The sequence below is a fragment of the Meriones unguiculatus genome, chromosome X (genome assembly GCF_030254825.1).
Source record: "Meriones unguiculatus strain TT.TT164.6M chromosome X, Bangor_MerUng_6.1, whole genome shotgun sequence".
NCBI lineage: Eukaryota > Metazoa > Chordata > Mammalia > Rodentia > Muridae > Meriones > Meriones unguiculatus.
Window position 1 is genome coordinate 59,139,588 of NC_083369.1, and position 19,200 is coordinate 59,158,787.

The window sequence follows — 19,200 nt, forward strand, 5'->3', positions numbered from 1 at the left end:
TCTACATGCTCTTCCATGATGATCCTGGAATCTTGGAGGAGGAAAGATGGATGTCTGATTTATACCTGAATATTCAACAGTCTCTTATTCTCAACACTTTGAACAGTTATGAGTTTATTCGGTAACTGCTACCAGCTCAAAAAAACACTTCTCTGAACAAACTAGATAACAGCACTAAGCTATGGACATCAGCATAAATGTTGAGAAAGCAATTTTCACAAGCATATCTTATCCATTTACATGAGTAACAATAGGATGTTCAAGCATAGCACCTAAACTGTCCCAGCCTAAATTCATATCAGATATGAATTTGCCTCAAATCCAATCAGAAAGTAGCTGTCTACTCCCATAACAAACCATCATTGAAAATAAACACATCTTTTAAACAAGGGCACATTATGCAGTTCTTGCTGGCTTTGAACTTACTATCCTATTTCAGCCACTTCAGGGAAAAAAAATTACAGGACTCTATCACCAACCACACTCAAGCTTATGCTTTCTTTTTGGTCTATTTATACTATTCATTAGGAAGTATACTAAAATCTTTTCTTTTTAGTATTAATTTGTCTATTTTTTTCATTATATTTATGTCAAATTTTGATTATACTTATTGTGGTTATTAGGTATAAATCATTAGCTAATTCTAGGACACCTGTTATAATCCTATTGAATTCGTTATCCTTTAAAATATTTATTTATTTTATGTGTAAGTGTACATACCTGAGTGTATGGCTATGTAGAATATGCATGCAGGAACCAAGGAGGCCATAAAAGATTGTTGGATCCCTTGGAACTGAACCACCATGTGGTTGTGGGGAAAGAATTCTGATTCTCTGCAAGAGCATCAAATACTCTTAACCACTGAGCAATCTTTCCAGCCCCCGAATTTGTCATCCTTTGAATGGCTTTCTTTATCTCTAGGAATATGTTTTCCCTTAAAGTTTTTTTGTTGATAATTACATGAATATTTTTGGGTTCTGACATGCTCTCTATATAATTTAAGAATGCCACAAGATTACCACAGAGTCTTACATATCTTGGGAACAAGCCCTTAATCTGTTCAGTGCAAAACAAAACAAAACAAAACAAAACAAAAAAAAAAACTTGCCTTACCAGGGGGAAATTACTCTAACGTTTTTTTGCATTGCACCTTTATTAAAACATGTCTCTGCTCAGTCCATTATAAGCAGACACCGTCTGCACTTTGTCTTCTGTTCCTCATGCCTCATTAACCTGTGAACATTTTAGCTCAAACTCAATAGCTTAGTAAATACCCTCAGGGTAAAAAGAGTTTTTGTACTTTTCTCATTTATTAAATTTTCACTTTGACTTAGATTTTGAACTTGCCAATTTCATAGAGTTTTGTCAACCTTTTGGTAATTTTAAGAGTTTTAAAATATTGTATCCAACACTTTTTCATTGTTTTTAGTATGAGGCATGGTCTGAATAATCAGAAACAGAACTCCACCATTTATCTTCCTTTGATGTGAACTTGAGTTTATAGAATACCAAAGAAAAAAAAAAAAAAAAAATCACATGAGAAGTGGAGAGAAGGACAGGGATGAAACTTCAGAAAGAAATAGCAAGAACTTTACTGAGTAGTAAATTTTCTTGTCAATTACAGTACCTCCTCAAAAGAGATAATAAAATATGATACAGAAATATGTTAAAGATTACACACTTAATTTTGTAGGCTTTGGTGTGTTGTGTCTTAAAAGGTAGTTGGATTTATGAAGGATACGTAGAAATATTGCTTTCTTGAAATTCAAAAGATAATAGATAGTAATAGCAAGTACTTTTAGCAGGCCAGGAACAGAACTAGAACCGCAGAGTAAGGTATAAAAACAAAAAACAAAACAAAGCAAAAAAAAAAAACAAAAAACCTCTTATTTCCCCAGATATGTAAAGATAGGAGGAAAGAAGACCGAATTAATGATACATGTGAAAAAGTGGTTATGAATTTAGAACATAGAAATTAGGTATGGTGATACAAAGACTTTTTTATTTCCCAGAATTCATGTGCTATAAATTTAATCCCCAATGCCACAATTTGAGCAGCTAATTAAGTCATGAGAACTCCACTCTAATGAATGGATTAATGTTGTTTATAAAAGGTTTAATGCTATATAATAAATTTCTTCCCTGACCCCCATTTTCTTGTCATGTGGTGAGGTGCTATGTTATGAATCACCTGATGGAATCTCTCAATCTTGGACTTCCTAGCATCCATATCTATGAACCAAATAAACTTCATAATAAGTTATTAAATCTTGGTAGTCTAGCATGGTGGTACACTGCTGTAATTCCGGCACTTGGGAGGCAGAGGTAGGCGGATCTCTGTGAGTTTGAGGTCAGCCTGGTCTGCAAAGTGAGTCTAGGTCATCCAGAACTATGCAGAGAAACCGTGTCTCAAAAAACAAAGAAACAAACAAAAAAGTTAAGTCTGTACTATTCTGTTACAGAAGCACAAAATTCACTAAGGCAAAGAGGAAAGTCCAGGAAGAGAGTCCTAAACAGTAAAACCATGTCAGTAAGTTCAATGGATTGCAGTTCCTGGTGGACACTGAGAAACAGTGGGCTAAGAATATAGAAAGGAGTGACCAGGAAAGAACTTTTAAAATCAATAATTTGGACTTGGCAGCACTATTATTGATGACAAAATCTAGAGTGTGATAAATGGGAGTAGTTAGCTAATGTGAGATATAGGTAAGGCCATGGAAATGAGAACCTTGATTGATTGTTTACATGATGTTGAAGTCACCAAGAATGATGACAAGATTAATAAAGAAGAGAAAGAACAGACAGTGAACCAGATGTTGAAGTCATCAGTGAATGAGAAGTAAAATACAGCAGGATAACAGATGACGGCAACAAATAAGGGTAGCAGCGATTTGGCCTAAGAGTTTAAGCCTGTGGAAGATCAGAGGTATGACCTGGGAATGGTGATGTAAAACCACGAAAGTTTAAACAAACAAACAAAAAACCAAACCAAAACAAAAACACTTTTTTTGCATGCCCTGTGATATCATGAGAGTGAAGAAAAACTATGCAGAAATTTGTAATTTACCCCTTGTCTAATTTATTCAGTTAACTATGTACTAAGCAGCTATTGATTATCAAGTTCGCTAGACCACATGTGTGCTGATGAGATGAAGATACTGTGGTAATTCACTGGTTATCAGGATAAAAAGAAGATGTAACTGATTATCCTTTTGTGAACAAATAATTTGGTGTCACTCACATGTTGTCATGTGCCATGTCATTTGTCGCTGAGCCCAACATGTTGTTGCCTATGTGTAAAAATTGAATTTGGCAACTGTCCACTCATGAGGAAAAGCAAATAAATTTTCATTAGACACAGCTAAATGTAATTTTAAAATTTAATTACACAGCAACAGTAACCAAAATTGTGTGATATTGGTATAACTGGGCATATGGATCAATGAAATAAACAAAAAATAATCTAGAAACACATATAAATTTACATGACTAACTGAATTTCTAGTAAATAATTAAAGTGATTACAAGGGGGCAAGACACTTCAAAAGTGGGGCTAGAAAATGGAACATCTATATGCCAGTTTAGAAAAGACCTCACCTTTCATTTCACATCACATGAAAATAATCAACTCACAATAGATCATAGACCTAAATATAAAATATATAAATCTTAGATGGAAAAAACAGAAAAAAAATCTGGACTCTGGATTAGAAAGGATGTTCTATTACATCCATCTGTATAGTATATTTCCATTCCATTCTTATTTTGCTTATTTACCATTTTATATATTTGAACACACACACTCTTTGAGGATAATCTTGAATTTGTGATTTACAGGCCTGCAACAGAAGCATAATTTCCTTAAAATTTGATACGAATTTAAATTATGAAATTTTAAAACTACTGCCCTGTGATTTAAGCAGTTGTGTGAAAAGATTGAAAATAAAAGCCACAGACTAGGAGAAAATATTAAAAATCATGTTTCTTATTAGCTGCCCATTAAAAGTACATAAAAAATTCTTAACATTCTGTAATAAGAAAACAACCCAATGATAAAATGAAGGAAAATAAAACCACAATAAAATTATATTTATGCCCTGGGCTGTTGTAATTAAAAGATTATCAGTACCAGATGTTAGAGACAATATCGTGCATTGCTAGTGGGAATGTAAAATGATGCAGCCAGTGTGAAAAATGGTTTGGAAGGTCGTGGAAATGTTAAAACAGAATCCCACTTTTAAAGGATCCAAGAATCACTCACATGACAATTAGAACTCCACAAACAACATAGAGTGAAAAAGTGCCTATGTCAAAGAGGAAGCGTACTAAGAACCCTAAACATTTTAAGAAATACAAATATTTCAGAGGTTGAAGCAGAAGTTTAAGGTCACCTCATGGTGACCTCATTGTGATGACTCTCAAAAACAGAATATACAATATCAAAGGAGTAGCAACCTCTCAGCTCCCCTGGGAAGCACAGCCGCATCCTGACTCTAATACCACAAAAAAGGCTAGGGAAATAAAGCCACTAGTGGGATGCTTGTCCAGGATGTGCAATATCTTGAGTCTGATCCTAGGCACAGCAGTGTATCCTAAAATCTCAGCACAAGAGATAGAGGCATGGGAATAACAAATCCAAGGCTATCCTCAGCAACATGACATGTTGAAGTTAGGTAGAGGCATGGGAATCACAAATTCAAGGTTATCCTCAACTATATGACATGTTGAAGTTCAACCTTGGCTACTGAGACCCTATTGTGAAACAAAACTATGTGTGTGTGTTCAAATATATAAACAGGTAAATAAGCAAAATAAGAATGGAATGGAAATGTAGAATACAGCTGGATGTAGTAGAACATTTGGGAGACTGAGGTAAGAGTATTGCAAATTTAAGGCTAGCATGGGCAGCCTGAAGGTACAACATTAATAAGAAAGAAAAATGAAACAAAACAAAACATAGAAAAACAATGTTGTCCTAAAAATTATTCAAGTCTTCCTGTTCCACATCATGTGATAATATTTGACCTATGTGATTTCACCATCTTGATTGCATCCATTTACAAAGTCTGTCTTCCTGTACCCAGCTGAACCACTTCCAGGGGTCAGAAAACCCACATCCTATATCTGGATCTCCAGTCCAGACCCAGCAGCCTAATTCCTCATCCATATAATCAATATGTCACAGAAGAGTTTCATTTGGATAACATTCCAGCTCCAACTATTTTGCTCAACCTCATCTGCCCCCTCCTAAAAGTGTTCTCATTCTCAGCGAAAGGCACCAACAATCCATTCATTCTCCAAGCCACTTCTTCCCTTCCTCATCCCTACAACCCATCTAAATATTATCTGACATGTCAATGTGCCTTCAGATGAAGATGCTTGAACCTGATCCTCAATGTGATTTTATTAAGGGGCAAAGGCTTTAAGGAATGAGGAAGGTTCCATGCTCATAAATAGTCAGTGCCTGTTTAAAATGGAATTTCCCAGCTCATTTGCCATAAAAGAACATAAAACTTGCCACATAGGAAGATGAGCCCTCATCCAGCATTGAATCTGCCAGTGCCTTGATCTGGAACCTGTAGTCTTTTATTTATTTATTTATTTATTTATTTATTTACTTTTTATTCATAATCATAAACTTAACTCTGCAATCTAGCTAGACTTGGAGGGGAATGAGGAAAATATGGAGCCCAGAGAACTTCAATGAAAGCAGAAGTTACAGGGTACTGCGAGCAGATAGGATAAGTCTGCTCCCTTGAGCTACAGAAGGAATGGTCTGGTGGGTAAGATGGCAGCAAGTCAAAAGAATTAGAGTTGTATGCAGTCAGAAATTGTGATCTTCTTGCTGGTCTTGCCATTCCTGGACCCAAAATGCTCCAGAGCTTCCACCATGTCCATGCCTTCTTTCAACTTCCTGAAGACTACATGCTTGGCATCCAGCCACTCAGTCTTGGCAGTGCAGATAAAATAACTAGGAACCATTTATGTTTGGTCCAGCATTTGCCGTATACAAGATGTCAGGACCTGTATGTTCCAGGATGAAGTTTTCAGCCTCAAATTTTTCCCTATAGATGAACCTGCCACAAGTTTCATTATGGCATGTGAATTCACCACCCTGCCACATGAATCCTGGAATAATTCTGTGAAAGGAGGAACCCTTATATTCAAATCCTTTTCTCCAGTGCTCAGAGCATGAAAGTTTTCTACTGTCTTTGAAACTTTGTCTGAAAACAGTTCGAAGGAGAATGATGTGGCCCAAGGGCTCACCATCACCAAGATGTTGAAGAACACAGTGTGGTTGACCATGGCTGCAGGAAGTGGTGACAGGGGACACTGGCATCTCCAAAGCTGGAACCAGTAGTCTTTACAATTGCATTTCTCAAACTACTCAGTCTAACTGACTTTGTTGCAACAGACCAAATGGGTGAGACATCATCCTCCATTTATCCTCAAAATGGTTCTTGGGGCCAGCAAGTTGCTCAGCAGATGAAGGTACTTCCTGCTGCTGAGCCTCACAATGATCACATGGCATAAGGGGAGAATCTACTCTTGAAAATTTTTTTCCAGTCTTTATATGCTCATTTGTGTGCAGTAGCATCCATGCACGCAAGCCCACACACACATTAAATAAATAAATTGATGGATAAAACTTCTGAAAAATGTTTTTTTGACAGAACAGTCCTTTTGGATACCAGTTTGCCTCCCTTGTTCAAGCCATCTCATTTCTGAAATCTGAGTAGTCTTTTGTGTTGTCAAATGCTGATGGGGACAGCCAATATACTTGGCAGGCAAAGAAATCTTCCTAAGTTCTGAGTTCTTTCACCTCTAACTTAAAATGTCTCAATAGTCGGCTTCCCACTGCACTGTAATACAGTCCAAATAACCTAAGCTTGCCAAATAGGGCCTTACATGTCACTGACTGTGTCTACTTCACCTTCATTGCTTTGGCCATACTGAATTATTCTAAATTCCCATTCCTTCTAACTGTCTAGCTTTTGTATGTTTCACTTCTAACTAGAACAGTGATTCTCAACCTGTGGGTCACACCTCTTTGAGAGCTCCTGCCTATCAGCTATTTACATCACGATTCATAACAATGGAAATTTACATCTATGAAATAACAATGAAATAATTTTGAGGGGTCACTACAACACAAGGAACTGTATTAAATAGTCACAGCATTGGGAAGGTTAAAAACCACAGACCTAGAACATACCTTTTATGCATTTTCATCAGCTAGACCCATTCAACCTTTACTCTATAGTTTGTGTTGGTGTGCTGCAGTCATTTCATGCCTGAATAGACAGAGGGTTCACTGTGTCTTACAGTCTACTATTCATATACATTGTGACATGCTTTTAAATGTTTATCCTTTAAAGAGAAGCTTTATTTTGAACATGTGTGTCCGTATCCAGACTTACCTCACCAAAGCTACTAACTTCCAAAGTTAAATTTCTTTCAATTCAAAACTATAGGCAAATGATCTGTTTCATCAGTTTAAGTAACAGGATGATTACATAATCTATTGATAGATGCAGATAGAAGCCTTTGTCTTAACTACAGACATTTCTTTATTTCCAAAGTATGCTTTATTCTTGCTCATTATTGATACCCACATCCATCAGGTCTGGGTTGTGTTAACATAATCAACATCCCCATGCTAACTGATTTTTTTTCCAATTTTTACTTTTAATTTTTGGTAGTCATATCTTTTAGGAGCCTTTTGTCTATTTTTATGCCTAACCTCTCTTCCATTTTGCATTATAATAGGTACTCAGGTAAAAGTGTTTCTTGTTTTAAATGACTGGCTAAGGTGGCATTGTTCATTATTTTGTTTTTTTTTTTTTTTTTTCAGTTGCAAGAGATCAAACTCAGAACTTCCCATGTGCTAATAAAGCAAGTTTCCATTAAACATATCATCAGCCCCAGATTTGATTTTCTAAGTGTTGGAGATGCTGCTGGGAATAAAATCTGTTTTAATATGTTTTTATTTTTTAATGTATATGTATTATATAATCCCTATTAGTTTAGGTGAAGTGATAAGTAATTAATCATCAAATTGTGAATTCATCAACGAGCTAATAACACATTAAGGAAGTCAGGGTCTTCACTATCTAATCACTTCCAAAAACGATCAACAGCTGGCAACGAAGATACAGTAGCCTTTTGGGAGACAGTTCATGTGGAATCATAACAGTTGTGATAAATTTCATAATTTGATTTCACAGTCTAGTAAAACAACATTCTCATTAATATAAAGTCTCTCTCTTTTTTTTTCTCTCTCTCTCTGATATGTGCATGAGTGTGAGAGTGTGCACATGCAGAGACCAGACAGGATTTCGAGTGTCTTCCTCTACTGCTCTCTGCCTTGAGACATGTTCTGTTTAGGCGAGGCTAGCCAGTAGGTCCTTGGGATCTGTCTATCACTGCCCTCCCAGACTTACACAAGTGCACAGGCATGCCTGGCTCTTTACATGGGCACTATGGACTCAAGTGCAGAGCCTCATGCTTGAAGAGCAAGTGTTCTTATCCCCCATGCCACCTCCCCAGTCTCAGGACATTCTTTTTTCCTGTAAAAGTCTGGTACTTCTTTAGTAGTTGGTTATTCCAAAACTTTTAAATTCATATATAGATACATATATCAATATGTGTATGCATATATAATATAATGTATAAAAATAAGTTTATATAATACATGTACTTTTCTAAATTTCACATTAATTTTTATCCTTCCTTTTTTTTCTGATAATCTCGCTCTGTGTAACACAAGTTGTCCTTGAAGTTGCCTCTCTCCTAGCTCTATTTCCCATGTTCTGGAATCACAGGCATTTGTCACCACTCCAAGCCTTACTTTGTTTTTTCTAAAGTGGACCAATTCCTGTATCTCTTGTTCCCAAGCCAGGCTAATTCTCTGTACCTATCTTATTTGAAACAAGGAACTTGCAAGTGAGGCGTACCAGCCTCAACAGAAGAATAAATTGCTTTTCCTTTGCCTTACCTTTGCAAGTGATCAACTATAATGTTTAAAAAAAATGTATGTAATATATTACTATGTGTTTGTTATATATAGAGATAAATATTTATACATTACACATAGTATGAGTGCTTTGTTTTGACAGTACATAACCATTCAAAACACCTCTTAGGAACCACTGATCTAGAAACTCACATATTCCAAAATATTGCAGTGTGGAGCACACCCAGGCACTATGGACCAGAAGATGTTGAAGCTTCTCTAGGAAAGGGTACAGTATATCCACCGACTGTTCTAGTCTACATTTCATAAATTTCAGAGTAGGCATAATCCAAAATTTGGTAAATGAAATTTTGTGTGGGGGAACTGCACACATAATTAACTAGTTCATGGTTAGCATCAAAAACCTACACTACTAATTACATTCTTTTTGTGTGTTTTGTTTTATTTGTTGTTTTTGTTTTTGTTTGGTTTGGTTTAGTTTGGTTTGGTTTGGTTTGGTTTTTTCAAGACAGGGATTTTCTATGTAGCCTTGGCTGTCATGGACTCACTTTGTAGGACAGTCTAGCATCAAACTCATACAAATACCTCCTGAGTTCTGGGATTACAAGCATGCACCACCGTGCCCAGTTAGTAATTACACTTATAATTAATTGTTTCATTAATATTGGCTCTACATGTTTAATATTAACATTTAGAATGAAAATTTTCATTGCTTCCATGCAAGAAATAATTATTTCACTTACAGGATAATAAGAACTTCAATATATAAAAAATGTTTAATAGTGAGTTAATTTTGAAAATTAAACTAATAGACACCAGCTATAATCAAACTAATGATTAGCTGTAAGAATTCAAATAATAAATATTTTTAACCTATAACTACATAGCAATAAATGTTGACCTTAGTGAACAAATTCAGGATTTCATTACATGGAATATGTGCACAGAAATAATGGCTTTTCTTTATCACAAACAGTGATGGCACCAGCACAAAGCATCCTATACATTCTTATGAATTTTAATCACCTTTGTCACCCACTGTTGAAATAAACTAAGCTTAAAAGTCCCTGATTTATACCGTGTTATTCAGAGGTTTTTCTTAAATACAAGTGACAATTTTTCCTGAATTGGATAGTATGTTACCGGCACTCTTTGTAATTTGCAAATCAGATTTTCTAATTGATCAACCACATTGTATCTAAATTGAATAGTAAAAATATGGTTGTGTGAGAAATTCTGCTACTGAAGAGAAATAGGGCATTACCTAGGACTTGAGAACCCTTGTTTTGTAGGCTTATTTTATAGATTCTCATATTGAATCCTATATTATCCTATACTATTTAATTATCTGGAAACACTAGGAGGTATTACTTTAAATTAAAAATGAAACTAGAGTGGAAGGGGAGTGAGGAATAAATTGGACTACAGTACAATTTCTCAACATTTGATTACTTTAACTGGATCTATCCTTTAAAATGAATAAAATGATTTATAAAATTGTCCATCATTTTCTATAAAGTCTTGACTAACTTATTTATAGTTTTCTAATTTCATCTGTGAGGTTGAACAAAATCTCTTGTATTTCAAGAGATGGGAATTTCTCCATACTCAGAAAAAAAAATGACTCTTTTAGACAAAAGGGTTGAAAAGAAACAGGAATGGCTCTAGTAAACAAGGAAATACCTGTTCCCTACTTCAACAATGTCTCAGAGACATAACAAGCCTCAGACAGGACAGCTGTGAGATGTGTCAGGGAGATTGGAGCCTAAATCAAGCAATTGCAACATTAACACAGATCTCTGTTCCCCTCGCCTACAGCAAAAGCAGAACAAAGTTTGAAATGATTTTGCAGTGTGGAACAATGCTTTCCTGGTGTTCTGGCTTGTAAAACTTAACGACACTTCAAGAGCAAGGAACCCACAGGAAGAAAGAAAGCTGGTTTTGTTTTATGTTAACAATATGGAGATTCAAAGTTTAAATTCTCTAAAGTATTATCTTTACTCCCTAGAATTCAGGACTACCACGTGGATGTTAGATCTATAGAAAGCCATTAATGTAGCTGGGACCCTATGTCTCAGTGCCCTTCCATTACCCTTCCATGTACAAATGAAAGACGTATGGTGCAGTTTTAACCTTTACAAAACCTGTTCTAAATGTGTCAGAGTCATGTATCTTATGCCTAAATTTTCTTCAACTTCTGTGTTAGTGCCTAATCTCATTACATGCAATAGACAAGGTTCACTAGGTGTAAAGTTGCATAGATAGTCCCCATCGAAAATTCATACAGTGAGGGGATGAGTCAATTCTCCATTAAAGAAGGAAAGCTAGCCTCTGGAGGGAACTACTTATGAGGCAATTAGAAGATTACTCAAGCTCAAGCCGTTTCCTCTTTCCCTTTATTTGTGGATAAGCTGGTCATATCCTGACAGACTGCATACACAAAAAAGACATCAAAGATAGTAAAGCTGAAATTGAATCTTCTGGAAGTGGAGGTACATGGAAAGGAAGCCCACTTTTATTGCAAGAGTGAAGACAGGCCAACAATAGAATGTAAAGTAGATGTTACTGATTACCTTTCAGATTTCACTTACTAGGTGGATGCATTTATCTGCCAGCTCCTACGAGTGTTGGCTACTAAAGATTCATATTTGAATATTTGTCAGAGCCACTTCGTGAATTCAAAACCCCTCTCCTCTCAGCTGACACTATCCACATATACTGTCCTTCTCAGTGGCTAATGAAGCTTAGCATCCTTATCACAAGATGGATCAGTTCCTTTGTGTCTTGCGTACTTCAGAGTTTCCTTGGTCTCAGACTAAGTCTAGACTCTAGCAGAACTATGTTTGCATCTAGCTTCTTCCCCTGTCTTATGATTTTATTTCCATATACATTTCACTTAAGAGTGCTCTTTCAGTTAATCATTTTCACAAGAATCCTCATCTCAGATTTTACTTCTGGGGAGTCCTACTTAACACACCAGAAACCAATTTGTTCCATTTCTGTATATGTTCTCCAGCTTCCTTTTTCTCAGTCACGTCAACTCTGTTTTCTTGACTCACAGAGTTTATTGCAGTACTTCACCAAGTTTGTTTCTTGAAAACATAAGTCCATTACAAATAATGGGGGGAGAGAGGTTTTCCTCATGTTAAAACAAAAATGCTTCTATAAACACACGCGTGCGTGCGCGTGCACACACACACACACACAAACACACATGAAACCAAGGAGAGTCCCTTGAGCAGATGAGACATTTGTCCTGCTCTTCTACGACCCAGAAAATAGTAGAAACTCAATGCTGATGGCCGTGATGGCCGTATGATACACTTGGCAACCTGGATCCCAAGCAGGCTCCCAGGCTCCCAGGCTCCCAGGCTCCCAGGCTCCCAGACTCCCAGACTCCCTATTTCTTCTATACCAGTGGGAGGGGAAAAGATGGCTAATAGCACATTAAAAAGCTTATAGACACTTACTGATGGACATTCTAGCTGCAAATAGTGAAACCATACCCCTATGTATGTTGGCTGAATGTAACCCAGTTACAGTTACATTACACCCCAGTTGGCTGAAACTGCTCCCTGAAAACATCTTCCTCCATTCTACTTTCTTAAGTCACAAACCATTTCTGCTGTTGCTGACACCTTGTCTTTTAGAAAGCATGAATGAAATGAGAAAGAGGTTAAGTTGCCATGAACCCCAATGGGAAAGAATGAAGCACTCCAAACTTTACAATTTGTGCTACTGCCTTCCACCACCATGTCATTAGCCTCCAATCAGTGCTTACCCTCACATCAACCTTCAGGGATCAATCATGATGAGTTTCCTTTTTCTTCTTGTTCCCTCCTGGGCCACAGTCATATAGCCCCTAAAAGAATAGAATTGTTGCCTGATTAAGAATCTCTATCCGGTCAACTAACCTAGACCATGGGAGCTTGCAGAGATGGAAGCACCAACCAAAGAGCATGCATGGACTGGACCTGGGCCCCCTACACATGTGTAGCCAATGGGAAGATTAATCTTCCTGTGGGTCCCCTAATGAGTTGACCAAGTGCTGTGTATTGCATGGACTCTATTGCGTGCTTTTGATCACTCCCCCCTAGTGGGGCTGCCTTGTCTCAGTAGATGAGGACATGGTCAGTCAATGATGCGACTTGATGTGCTGGGGTGGGCTGAGGAGGGGGAGTCCCCTTTTCTGAGAAGAAGGGGAGGGAGAATAGGGGGAGGGGGTGGGAAGGGGGACTGAGAGGAAAGGAGGGAGGGGGTTAAGATTGAAATATAATGTGAATATATAAATAAATTTTAAAAAGAACCTCTATTTGAGTTAGGCACTGTGGCACATGCCTGTAACCCCAGCACTTGGGGAGGCAGAGGCAGGTGGATCTCTGTGAGTTCAAGTCCAGTCTGGTCTACAAAGCAGGTCCAAGATGGCCAAGGCTACACAGAGAAACCTTGTCTTGAAAAACAAAACAAACAAAAAAGAATCTCTACCTGTTAGTCCAGAAGTGGTGGATGACTACAAGGAATAATGCTTTCTGGATACAACAGAGCATGTTGCACATAAGAACTCACAATGGCCATGACAGCGTGCATAAGGCCTAAAAAAAATCTCAAGCCAGAAGACCCTTCCCATGAAGAGCAGGTGTAAATAAAGTTCCACTCTTAGCTTAGGAGCTATTGGTAACTGATAGCTTCTGGGAGATCAGTTTTAAGAATGTAAACCCTGGTAAATTGAGCATATTCCAATGTGAACTGGATATACAAAAATATATGGGCAGCACAAATTGGACTAAATGTTTTTTTTTTTTTTAACACAGCAGGTTGAATGTATAGGGAAGAGAATGAAGAATCTGGAGTTGAGAGAAGGTGTAAGTATGATCTAAACACAATAAATGAAATTATCAAAGAACAAAAACAACAGCAGCAAAACAAAATGACTTCAGTATATGATCTACTGATTATGAGACCATATCTCAAGTGAATTCAGGTCCTAATTTTTCCCTGGCCCTATTAGCAAAGCAAAGAGTGACATATACAATCCTCCATGTTTTTTAACCTCCACTGCAAGACAGTGTACCATTCTTGGTCTTTATACTCTGCACACACGGCAAAAATTAAGCTTTTCTCTGATAATTGAAAAAGACGGCTTTATTTCTGAGGTACAAACTGACCAGGAAAAGACTCACTAGAAAGTTGAGCTTTGAAAATGTGGTGTGTGTGTGTGTGTAATAAAGAAGAAATTATGTCCCTAAATGGGTAGAACCAGGAGTCTCTGGTTACCAAAATAGAAATAAAATTGATAGAACTGAAACTCTTTATGTTAACCAGAATAAGGCAGTCTCAGAAAGATAGCTACTGCATGCTTCCTTGAAAGTCTGGAACCTACAAAGAAAAACCCTGAAAGGAGAAAGAAGACTAATAGTAAAGAAGGATATAATGAGAATAAAAGAGGGTGAGTGGCATGCAGCTATGATTTAAGTATATCACATGCATATATGAAAATATTATAGTGAAATAAATTATTCTCTACAATATACATTAACCATATATATATATATACATATATAGTTCACCTTTTTGTGATGAGCTAGGGCTTGAACCCAGGGTCTTGCATATACTATTTAAGTACTCTACCACTGAGCTACACTCATAGCCCTTTAAAGTTCACCTTTGATAAAAACATAATGTTATGAGGTATATATGGTGATATGTAGATGGAGAGAATCTCAAGCAGAAAGGCAAATAAATATAAAGGCTCTGTGAAGGGTATGTGGTCATTTGACCCAGGCATATAAAAGAAGGATAATTAGAGAAAGGAAAGATGAGACAAAAGTGTATGTAAGAAGGTTGACTATAGTAGAGTCTTGTCAGTTGTAGTGAAGATATTTGTATTTATTTTAAATAACATAGGAAGGCAGCTTGGAGTTTACAGAAGTGTTAAATGTCTAGAAGTATTCAAACTATACTGGCAGGCAATGAAAGTGACAACAATGACTGGTCTATTTTCATAATTCTCAAAAACAGCAAATTAATAGAAAAGAAGAAATCTTAACAATCAAAGCATTTGAGTTTGGGGACTGAACGTAGGGCCTCCTGTTAGCAGGTAAGCACTCTACCACTGAGTTATAAGCCTAGAGTAACACTTTATAAATTAAGCCAGTCAGTCTTAAAATCTCAAACTATTAAAAATAACAAGGGGGAAAACTTCATTTATGTAGTAAAGAATTATATGTAATTCATGATTCATTTTTGGTTAAATTAAATTATATATAAAACAAAATTTCCTTAACCTGATAAAGATTACATGAGGCTCTCTGACCTGGCAGATTTATCACTCCCCTGTGGGCAACCAGGATAATGGATCTTACAAGTTGCTTTTGCTCATTGGTAATATTTCTGAATATTAATTTTTGAGTGATACTAGTAAACATACGTTAAAATAACTTTGAAAAAAGACAGATTATATCAGATATAACACTAGTTGCAATACAGGTTAAAACAAAAGAGAAAAAATGAGGAAGCTCTCAGAGAGGTCCTGGTCAAAAGAACTAAATAAATAAATGAATAAATGAATGAATGAATGAATAAGTAAATAAATAAATAAACAATAAGAAGGAATCATGAGTATTAGAAAGGAAGAAATGACCAAATTATAAATATCTTTAGTTTTCATAGTATTTTGGATTTTGCATACATAAATTTGGATTATGTTGGCATTTTGTTTCTAAAATGGGATGAAAGTATCAACTAACAGAAACTCAGGTTTAGAAAATCATTTTTTTAATTTTTTTTGTTTGACAGAAATAATTTTTAATTAAATTTTTACTTTTTTATATTAATTACATTATATTCGTTTTGCATCCCAGCTGTAGTCCCCTCCTCATCCCCTCCCAATCCCACCCTCCTTCCCTCATCTCCTCCCATGTCCCTCTCCAAGTCTACTGATAGGGGAGGTCTTCCTCCCCTTCCATCCAACCCTAGCTTATCAGGTCTCATCAGGACTGGCTGCAATGTTCTCCTCTGTGTCCTGGAAAGGCTGCTCCTCCCTCAGGGCTTCTGTAAAGCAAAAGACACTGTTGTCAGAACAAAACGACAGCCTACAGACTGGGAAAGGATCTTCAACAATGTCATATCTGACAAAGGGCTGATATCCAGAATATATAAAGAACTCAAGAAGTTAAAAAACAACAAATCAAGTAATCCAATTAAAAAAATGAGGTACAGAGCTAAAGAGAGAAAATCCTCTGTAGAGGAATATAGAATGGCAGAGAAACACTTAAAGAATTGCTCAACGTCCTTAGCCATCAGGGAAATGCAAATCAAAACAACCCTGAGATTTCACCTTACGCCTATCAGAGTGGCTATATAAAAACTCAAGTGACAACACATGCTGGAGAGGTTGTAGAGAAAGGGGAACCCTCCTCCATTGCTGGTGGGAATACAAACTTGTACAACCACTTTGGAAAACAATCTGGTGATTCTCAGACAATTGGGAACAGTGCTTCCTCTAGATCCAGCTATACCACTCCTAGGCATATAACCAAAATATGCTCAAGTACACAACAAAGACATTTGTTCAACCATGTTTGTAGCAGCTTTATTCATAATAGCCAGAACCTGGAAACAACCAAGATGTCCCTCAATAGAGGAATGGATACAGAATTTGTGGTACATTTACATAATGCAATACTACTCAGCAATTTTTTACCCTTCTTAATACGTGAAAGTCAGTTCTATTTTTGCTTTCCTATTTTTAATAAACTTTTCCAAAGGTTGTACAAGTAGGTATTTAGTAGCATTTAGTTGTATTGTATTAACATTAAATCTTTTTTCCCTCTGTTTTTTTCTGTGTATTGCTACTTAAAAAACAAAAACAAATCTTGCCTTTTTATAATTAAGGGTGCTTGTCCAGAATGTCTCCTGGTAGAAATTATATTTTCAATCAAATATTTTGGTTGAACATTTGGAATTCATAAAACATAATATTTTTGAAAAATAAAAATGTATACTCAGACATTCATATATTTGAAAATCACGGCATCTTTTTCCTGTTTAAAATTATCCCTGTCTTGGTAACAATAAAAAAATAAAATAAAATCTGAAAAAAAAAGAAAAGAGAAAATGAGAACATGTTTATAGAAAAATGGTATTTAGTATATAGTATAAACCTACACAAACCAAAAATGTCACCTAAGAACTATTGGAACTATATGAAAAACTTATCCGAGACTGGTGATGCATGCCTGTAATCATAGCACATGGGAGGCAGAGGTAGGAAGATATCTAAAAACTTGAGAGCAGAAAATAAATATGCAATAGTAGAATATTTTCTCTTAATGTTGTTTCCCATCAGAACCTGAAATTCAAGAATGAAATACTGGTTGGGCTGGAGAAATGGCTCAGGGATTAACAGTGTTTGCTGCTCTTGCAGAGAACCAACACCCACAAAACAATAATTCACAACTGCTAGTAACTCCAGCTCCAAGCAATTCAAACCCTTTTTTATGGTCTCCACCGGCACCTTAAATACCTATGGTGTACACACACAGGTATGCATATACACATGACATAAATGTAATAAGCAATTTTGAAAAGAAACGGTGTTTTTACCACAAAATGACTAAAACATTAGAAAAATCAGCAAGTATTCTGAACTAGATAGCTGAGGAAAATTGTGAAAACATAAAACATAACATAAAAATGGACAGAAACTCACAGGACTTGATTCTAGGAAGGCAATCTTGATTTTTAAGATAACATTCCATAAGACTTTGTAGATTTACAATATAAAGACCAATGCCTATTTCCCTTATGATTTTGTTTCATTTGGAACTTGACCAGTAAGCATAAATCTACCTACTAAGATGACCTTTAAAAGAAAATCAGAAACTGTTAGCAGTAACTGAGACTAGAAAAGCTACAAGGTTTTCTTTGTACACACTTTACATATTTTCTTATTGCTTTGATTTAATTTTCCTTTCACTCTGGGAGGTTGAATCAAAGCTTCAAACATGCCTAGTAATATTTATTACTAGACAAAGAAGGTTCTTAATCTTGACTGATACACAAAACACAATCTCTTTAGGCTATTCTATTAGCTCTTGATATCTGAGAGATGGATCACAAACCCCTTGAAAAACTGTTGGGGTCAGAGACCTCTAATCCCACCTCCTAAAATCTATTTAGACCCATACACAATCAAAAATAAAACCTTTAGGATGAATAAAATTTCAGACAGAACACACAGTTAGCTAAGTACCAATACCTAGCCAAAGTTAATCAGTGTGGCCACTGGATGCTGCAGTTTAGATCTGGACAGATACTTGGCTAAGGGAGCACCAAAGCAGATAAAGAGTGGCGGTTACTTTACAGCAAACCTAGGATTCTACTGGTGGCTTTGGAGTTAAGGTGGCCAGAGGTGAGGGGACCACCAGGCTGTAACTGTCAGACCAGGTAATAGTAGCACATGGAATATTAAGGATAACATTCACCAGGACACTGTGTAAAACAATATACATCAAGCCAATCTAACAACAGCTTCCCCCAGCAATCACTTCTTTCTTTATTGAAATATTCAGCTCCAGAGGAAGATGGAAAAAGCACATCATTCCATGCATGACTGAGTTACCCCTAAAAGAGGAAAGGCAAGTAGCTATATTCATCCATGCCACCACTTTGACGACCTGTCCATGTATATCTTGGGAGTAAGCAACAAAGTTAGCTGTCTACATGCAGGAAATCATTAAAGCATCAGGGGTGTGGGAGGGAGCAGTAGGACAACAGAGCAAGGGGGCTTTTACCATCCTACCCCCTTCACACAATTCCTTTTCTTAGCCTTGAAACTCTTCTTTTCACCTAAAGATGAATCACTAAACTGGAATCTAACCCAGGGACAATTGTTCAAAATTATTATGGTTATATCCATGAAATTACAGGAGATTCACAAAGCAGTAAGCCACAGCATGATAATGTTAACAGGAAAAAAGATCACTTATTAATTCAACTTAAAACCTATCCCAGAAGAAAAATGGGATATTATTTATCCAAAATAAATAAGATAGGCCCACTGAATGCATCTTTACTGATCAAACCACAGATCATATCGAAATATGTTTATATTATCAATAAAATACATTTTTAGATTCTTAAATTTACTTAGCATGCTTTGAAATCTAGTTCCCATGTGTCCAATAGAACTCATTTTCTATGTGATAACAATTAACCAAAAT

General features: G+C 36.3%; 1 pseudogene; it reads right to left on the bottom strand.

The window, feature by feature from the left end:
- Positions 1-5,808: 5,808 nt before the first annotated feature.
- LOC132649844 (peptidyl-prolyl cis-trans isomerase A-like) lies at positions 5,809-6,306 on the bottom strand (annotated as a pseudogene).
- Between the last annotated feature and the right edge of the window lie 12,894 nt (positions 6,307-19,200).